General features: G+C 52.8%; 2 non-coding genes and 1 pseudogene across 2 annotated transcripts in view; all 3 read right to left on the bottom strand.

The window, feature by feature from the left end:
* LOC124575231 overlaps positions 1-530 on the bottom strand; it is a 4218-nt gene extending 3688 nt beyond the window's left edge. The window contains exon 1 of the ribosomal RNA XR_006972355.1: positions 1-530. This exon is cut by the window's left edge and continues 3688 nt beyond it. This is a non-coding gene — a ribosomal RNA (large subunit ribosomal RNA).
* A 188-nt stretch (positions 531-718) lies between these two features.
* On the bottom strand, positions 719-873 carry LOC124575198. Its single transcript, XR_006972326.1, has one exon. It is a non-coding gene; the product is annotated as a 5.8S ribosomal RNA (ribosomal RNA).
* Positions 874-1225: 352 nt separating this feature from the next.
* On the bottom strand, positions 1226-2962 carry LOC124575220 (annotated as a pseudogene).
* Positions 2963-7500: the final 4538 nt, after the last annotated feature.

Below are 7500 nucleotides of genomic sequence, written 5' to 3'. Positions count from 1 at the left end.
TGCTCCGCGCGGGCGGCCGGCCCCATCTGCCGAGGGCGGAGGCCAGTGGCCGGATGGGCGTGAATCTCACCCGTTCGACCTTTCGGACTTCTCACGTTTACCCCCAGAACGGTTTCACGTACTTTTGAACTCTCTCTTCAAAGTTCTTTCAACTTTCCCTCACGGTACTTGTTCGCTATCGGTCTCGTGGTCATATTTAGTCTCAGATGGAGTTTACCACCCACTTGGAGCTGCACTCTCAAGCAACCCGACTCGAAGGAGAGGTCCCGCCGACGCTCGCACCGGCCGCTACGGGCCTGCACCCTCTACGGGCCGTGGCCTCATTCAAGTTGGACTTGGGCTCGGCGCGAGGCGTCGGGGTAGTGGACCCTCCCAAACACCACATGCCACGACAGGCGGCAGCCTGCGGGGTTCGGTGCTGGACTCTTCCCTGTTCGCTCGCCGCTACTGGGGGAATCCTTGTTAGTTTCTTTTCCTCCGCTTAGTAATATGCTTAAATTCAGCGGGTAGTCTCGCCTGCTCTGAGGTCGTTGTACGAGGTGTCGCACGCCACACCGCCAGCCGGCTGTGCACGCTACCGAGTAAGTACCGGTATGCGAACCGCCAGGCGACGGGCGCGCATCGCACATTTCAGGAGGCGCGGCCGGCCCCACAGGCGGCCGCGACGCTCCCAGGTCTGCGAAGCGGGGCAAACGCCGCGCGCTTCAGTATACGTAGCCGACCCTCAGCCAGACGTGGCCCGGGAACGGAATCCATGGACCGCAATGTGCGTTCGAAACGTCGATGTTCATGTGTCCTGCAGTTCACATGTCGACGCGCAATTTGCTGCGTTCTTCATCGACCCACGAGCCGAGTGATCCACCGTCCTGGGTGATCTTTTCTTAGTTTCCACTGTCTCTTTCAAGACAGTTGCATAGGCGGGACGTAGGCGTGTGGCGGCCCCTGTTCAAGCGTTCTGTGTCCAACGGCCTCACGGCCGATGGGCGTCGTACGGCTCCACACCGGAGCGGACAGGCAGTCGGGCGAAAGTCATTCAAAACCGGCGCCAGGCGCCAGGTGCCGCAGGCCAGCCGCTCCAGCGCTTCAGCGCTCGTACCACACAACATTGGCGTTAGTTTTGAGAAGCACGCGTGGTTCCGCACGCGGCGCACGGCTACTGCGAGCCGTACAGGGTAGCGTGTTGCGCGACACGACACGCACACCGAAAGACATGCAGTCTAGTCGGTAATGATCCTTCCGCAGGTTCACCTACGGAAACCTTGTTACGACTTTTACTTCCTCTAAATGATCAAGTTTGGTCATCTTTCCGGTAGCATCGGCAACGACAGAGTCAATGCCGCGTACCAGTCCGAAGACCTCACTAAATCATTCAATCGGTAGTAGCGACGGGCGGTGTGTACAAAGGGCAGGGACGTAATCAACGCGAGCTTATGACTCGCGCTTACTGGGAATTCCTCGTTCATGGGGAACAATTGCAAGCCCCAATCCCTAGCACGAAGGAGGTTCAGCGGGTTACCCCGACCTTTCGGCCTAGGAAGACACGCTGATTCCTTCAGTGTAGCGCGCGTGCGGCCCAGAACATCTAAGGGCATCACAGACCTGTTATTGCTCAATCTCGTGCGGCTAGAAGCCGCCTGTCCCTCTAAGAAGAAAAGTAATCGCTGACAGCACGAAGGATGTCACGCGGACTAGTTAGCAGGCTAGAGTCTCGTTCGTTATCGGAATTAACCAGACAAATCGCTCCACCAACTAAGAACGGCCATGCAACCACCACCCACCGAATCAAGAAAGAGCTATCAATCTGTCAATCCTTCCGGTGTCCGGGCCTGGTGAGGTTTCCCGTGTTGAGTCAAATTAAGCCGCAGGCTCCACTCCTGGTGGTGCCCTTCCGTCAATTCCTTTAAGTTTCAGCTTTGCAACCATACTTCCCCCGGAACCCAAAAGCTTTGTTTCCCGGAGGCTGCCCGCCGAGTCATCGGAGGAACTGCGGCGGATCGCTGGCTGGCATCGTTTATGGTTAGAACTAGGGCGGTATCTGATCGCCTTCGAACCTCTAACTTTCGTTCTTGATTAATGAAAACATACTTGGCAAATGCTTTCGCTTCTGTCGTCTTGCGACGATCCAAGAATTTCACCTCTAACGTCGCAATACGAATGCCCCCGCCTGTCCCTATTAATCATTACCTCGGGTTCCGAAAACCAACAAAATAGAACCGAGGTCCTATTCCATTATTCCATGCACACAGTATTCAGGCGGGCTTGCCTGCTTTAAGCACTCTAATTTGTTCAAAGTAAACGTGCCGGCCCACCGAGACACTCACTCAAGAGCACCCTGGTAGGATTGCAACGGGGTCCGCCTCGGGACGCACGAGCACGCACGAGGCGCGTCGCACGCCTTCAGCTCGCCCCACCGGCAGGACGTCCCACGATACATGCCAGTTAAACACGACGGGCGGTGAACCAACAGCGTGGGACACAAATCCAACTACGAGCTTTTTAACCGCAACAACTTTAATATACGCTATTGGAGCTGGAATTACCGCGGCTGCTGGCACCAGACTTGCCCTCCAATAGATACTCGTTAAAGGATTTAAAGTGTACTCATTCCGATTACGGGGCCTCGGATGAGTCCCGTATCGTTATTTTTCGTCACTACCTCCCCGTGCCGGGAGTGGGTAATTTGCGCGCCTGCTGCCTTCCTTGGATGTGGTAGCCGTTTCTCAGGCTCCCTCTCCGGAATCGAACCCTGATTCCCCGTTACCCGTTACAACCATGGTAGGCGCAGAACCTACCATCGACAGTTGATAAGGCAGACATTTGAAAGATGCGTCGCCGGGTATCTAAGGAACCATAACTGATTTAATGAGCCATTCGCGGTTTCACCTTAATGCGGCTTGTACTGAGACATGCATGGCTTAATCTTTGAGACAAGCATATGACTACTGGCAGGATCAACCAGGGAGCTGCGTCAACTAGAGCTGAGCAGCCGGCCGCCCGGGAGTGTGTCCCGGGGGCCCGCGCGAACACGCAAGCGTCCGCTCAATTATTCTGCAAACAGGAGGAGGCTGAGCTCCCCTGCACCATACACCTCGAAACCCTCTCAGGTCCCGGCGGCGCGCAGCGCCGTCCTAAGTACTTGGTCGGGTTCGAGAGAGGCGCAATCGCCCGGAGTTTGGCGAGTAGACGCTTTAGGTGCGACCACCCGTGCTCCCAACTGAGCTTGCCGCTGCCGACAGAGGCCCGGGAGCGTGCTGTCGTGGCATTGCCGGCGGGAGACAACACGCGCCACCTACGGTGACCGGCAGCTCCAACGCCAGCGCCACAGAAGGACAAAAGCCCCACTTGGGTGCCGAAGCGAACTCTCCCAGCACAGCGCACGCGCCAACACGTCCGCACAGCTGCGATACAAACCACCTGCGAGAACCGCAGAGGCGACCGAGCAGCAGACGGCGTCGCGGCGCCGAGCGCCGGGCGGCGGCGCATCCTCAGCGCACACAGTCCTCAATCGGACCAGCACACTGCAGATGTCCACCGCGCTTCGCACCGGGCCCGCGAGGACCTACTTTGGCCGCACGGCGCCGCGTGCAGGGTGCGCCGGCGCGCAGCTGCGCCGCCTGCCGCCTCCGTCGGCCGGCGCGCCTGCCACTGGCCGCCCCCACCAGCCGGCTGTAGCGCGTGCGCCCACGCACCGCACGGCCAACACGCCGGGAGGCCCCCCCCTCACCGGCCGGGGACGGTCCCACCCAGCCACCGCCGCGTATCGCTTCACACCCACATGCCATTCACGTTCGTGGGCATGGTGGGTATCGCTGCAACAACCGGTTGGTAGCTCAACCGATCGTCGCCATCACTGATTCACCCTAGCGAGAACAACCGCACCACAACGGTTTACCAGTTGTTCATTTGCGTAACGTCACCAGCAAACGTAGGCGTCCATCGCCATTTGCAAATTCAACGATTGTTGCATGCCTGTGTCAGGTGTCACGACACACTGTCTGCCCACATACACGCAACAACATGTCCACGCTTAGCGAACACGTGGAAGGTGGCCCCCGTACGTATGCGATGTCCATTGCGCGAACGACTGTCAACCGGCCTCTGTCGCATGTCGCAGATGTGGAACGCAGTGCACCGTGCTATCACGGTGTGTGAGAAGAGACGACTACGTCTGACAACACGCGCCACTACATCAACAGACGGCTCATGCTGATCGCCATCCAGGGCATACCACACTGCAATCCAGCTCTTATAGGGAGACGACACGTAGCTGAGTGCACAACATTTGGACCGCATGGTTCGCCGTTGTTGGCGCAGTCGTTGTACGGTCACATGTACCACGATGTATCATTCAGTACATGAGGACCAATGTGCAGTACAGTGTGTGATTTGGACGTACAACATCAGCGGACAGTTGACACAGGCCGTACCACAGCGTAGGCTAAGTGCTTCGCCATGCGAATGCCAATGAACAACTGCAAATGCCAATGAACAACTGCAAAGGGCATTGAGCATGTACGTCCTGCTGCCATCCACATTACAGTGTATAGCTGCAAGGTGTTTAACATGAAGCGATACACTGGGGACCGGGCAGTGCGAGTAGCAAACTATATTGCGGGGGTTGCAGTTAGGCAACACTACACTAATTTAACGCGTCGTATGACAATTACAGAGCAGGTTAAGGCCCAACGTGTGTTGGGTTAAGGCCCAACGTGTGTTGGGTTAAGGCCCAACGTGTGTTGGGTTAAGGCCCAACGTGTGTTGGGTTACGGCCCAACGTGTGTTGGGTTAAGGCCCAACGTGTGTTGGGTTAAGGCCCAACGTGTGTTGGGTTACGTTAAGGGGCAATGTGGGTTACGTTAAGGGGCAATGTGGGTTACGTTAAGGGGCAATGTGGGTTACGTTACGGCGCAATATAGGTTACGTTACGGCGCAATATAGGTTACGTTAAGGGGCAATGTGGGTTACGTTACGGCGCAATATAGGTTACGTTACGGCGCAATATAGGTTACGTTAAGGCGCAATATCGGTTACGTTAAGGCGCAATACAGGTTACGTTAAGGCGCAATACAGGTTACGTTAAGGCGCAATACAGGTTACGTTAAGGCGCAATACAGGTTACGTTAAGGCGCAATACAGGTTACGTTAAGGCGCAATACAGGTTACGTTAAGGCGCAATACAGGTTACGTTAAGGCGCAATACAGGTTACGTTAAGGCGCAATGCAGGTTACGTTAAGGCGCAATGCAGGTTACGTTAAGGCGCAATACAGGTTACGTTAAGGCGCAATGCAGGTTACGTTAAGGCGCAATGCAGGTTACGTTAAGGCGCAATACAGGTTACGTTAAGGCGCAATACAGGTTACGTTAAGGCGCAATACAGGTTACGTTAAGGCGCAATACAGGTTACGTTAAGGCGCAATACAGGTTACGTTAAGGCGCAATACAGGTTACGTTAAGGCGCAATACAGGTTACGTTAAGGCGCAATACAGGTTACGTTAAGGCGCAATACAGGTTACGTTAAGGCGCAATACAGGTTACGTTAAGGCGCAATACAGGTTACGTTAAGGCGCAATACAGGTTACGTTAAGGCGCAATACAGGTTACGTTAAGGCGCAATACAGGTTACGTTAAGGCGCAATACAGGTTACGTTAAGGCGCAATACAGGTTACGTTAAGGCGCAATACAGGTTACGTTAAGGCGCAATACAGGTTACGTTAAGGCGCAATACAGGTTACGTTAAGGCGCAATACAGGTTACGTTAAGGCGCAATACAGGTTACGTTAAGGCGCAATACAGGTTACGTTAAGGCGCAATACAGGTTACGTTAAGGCGCAATACAGGTTACGTTAAGGCGCAATACAGGTTACGTTAAGGCGCAATACAGGTTAGGTTAAGGCGCAATACAGGTTAGGTTAAGGTACGACATAGGTTAGGTTAAGGTACGACATAGGTTAGGTTAAGGTACGACATAGGTTAGGTTAAGGTACGACATAGGTTAGGTTAAGGTACGACATAGGTTAGGTTAAGGTACGACATAGGTTAGGTTAAGGTACGACATAGGTTAGGTTAAGGTACGACATAGGTTAGGTTAAGGTACGACATAGGTTAGGTTAAGGTACGACATAGGTTAGGTTAAGGTACGACATAGGTTAGGTTAAGGTACGACATAGGTTAGGTTAAGGTACGACATAGGTTAGGTTAAGGTACGACATAGGTTAGGTTAAGGTACGACATAGGTTAGGTTAAGGTACGACATAGGTTAGGTTAAGGTACGACATAGGTTAGGTTAAGGTACGACATAGGTTAGGTTAAGGTACGACATAGGTTAGGTTAAGGTACGACATAGGTTAGGTTAAGGTACGACATAGGTTAGGTTAAGGTACGACATAGGTTAGGTTAAGGTACGACATAGGTTAGGTTAAGGTACGACATAGGTTAGGTTAAGGTACGACATAGGTTAGGTTAAGGTACGACATAGGTTAGGTTAAGGTACGACATAGGTTAGGTTAAGGTACGACATAGGTTAGGTTAAGGTACGACATAGGTTAGGTTAAGGTACGACATAGGTTAGGTTAAGGTACGACATAGGTTAGGTTAAGGTACGACATAGGTGGTTACGGTACGACGTAGGTTAGGTTACGGTACGAGTTAGGTTACGGTACGATATAGGTTAGGTTACGGTACGATATAGGTTAGGTTACGGTACGATATAGGTTAGGTTACGGTACGATATAGGTTAGGTTACGGTACGATATAGGTTAGGTTACGGTACGATATAGGTTAGGTTACGGTACGATATAGGTTAGGTTACGGTACGATATAGGTTAGGTTACGGTACGATATAGGTTAGGTTACGGTACGATATAGGTTAGGTTACGGTACGAAGTAGGTTAGGTTACGGTACGATGTAGGTTAGGTTACGGTACGATGTAGGTAGGTTACGGTACGATATAGGTTAGGTTACGGTACGATATAGGTTAGGTACGGTACGATATAGGTTAGGTTACGGTACGATATAGGTTAGGTTACGGTACGATATAGGTTAGGTTAAGGTACGATATAGGTTAGGTTAAGGTACGATATAGGTTAGGTTAAGGTACGATATAGGTTAGGTTAAGGTACGATATAGGTTAGGTTAAGGTACGATATAGGTTAGGTTACAGTACACATTGTTGTAAGGAAAGGTTTAATGGGGGGCGGGGCGGCCGGTTTTGTTGATTGTGATTATAGTAAGTGGATGCCTGCGGCATCATCTGATTTGCCACGTCAGGATGCACCTTTGGCTCATGACAGGCGGCGCTCTCATTCCATGCTTGTGGCAGACCTGTGTCTTTCATTCCTGCCATTGTTTGTGTGCTGTGAGAGGAGGCAGTATTGTGATGTTGGGTGCACCCCTGTGTAGGACATGTGTGGGTGTTGGTGGCTTGGCTGAGCAATGGTGGTTGTCGGGTGGGTGGGATATTCTGTTTTCTGAGTGGATCTCCCGGTCTGGTTATGACA

The sequence above is a fragment of the Schistocerca americana genome, unplaced genomic scaffold, assembly GCF_021461395.2.
Source record: "Schistocerca americana isolate TAMUIC-IGC-003095 unplaced genomic scaffold, iqSchAmer2.1 HiC_scaffold_228, whole genome shotgun sequence".
Classification (NCBI taxonomy): Eukaryota; Metazoa; Arthropoda; class Insecta; order Orthoptera; family Acrididae; genus Schistocerca; species Schistocerca americana.
This window is presented reverse-complemented; position numbering and strand designations above follow the sequence as displayed.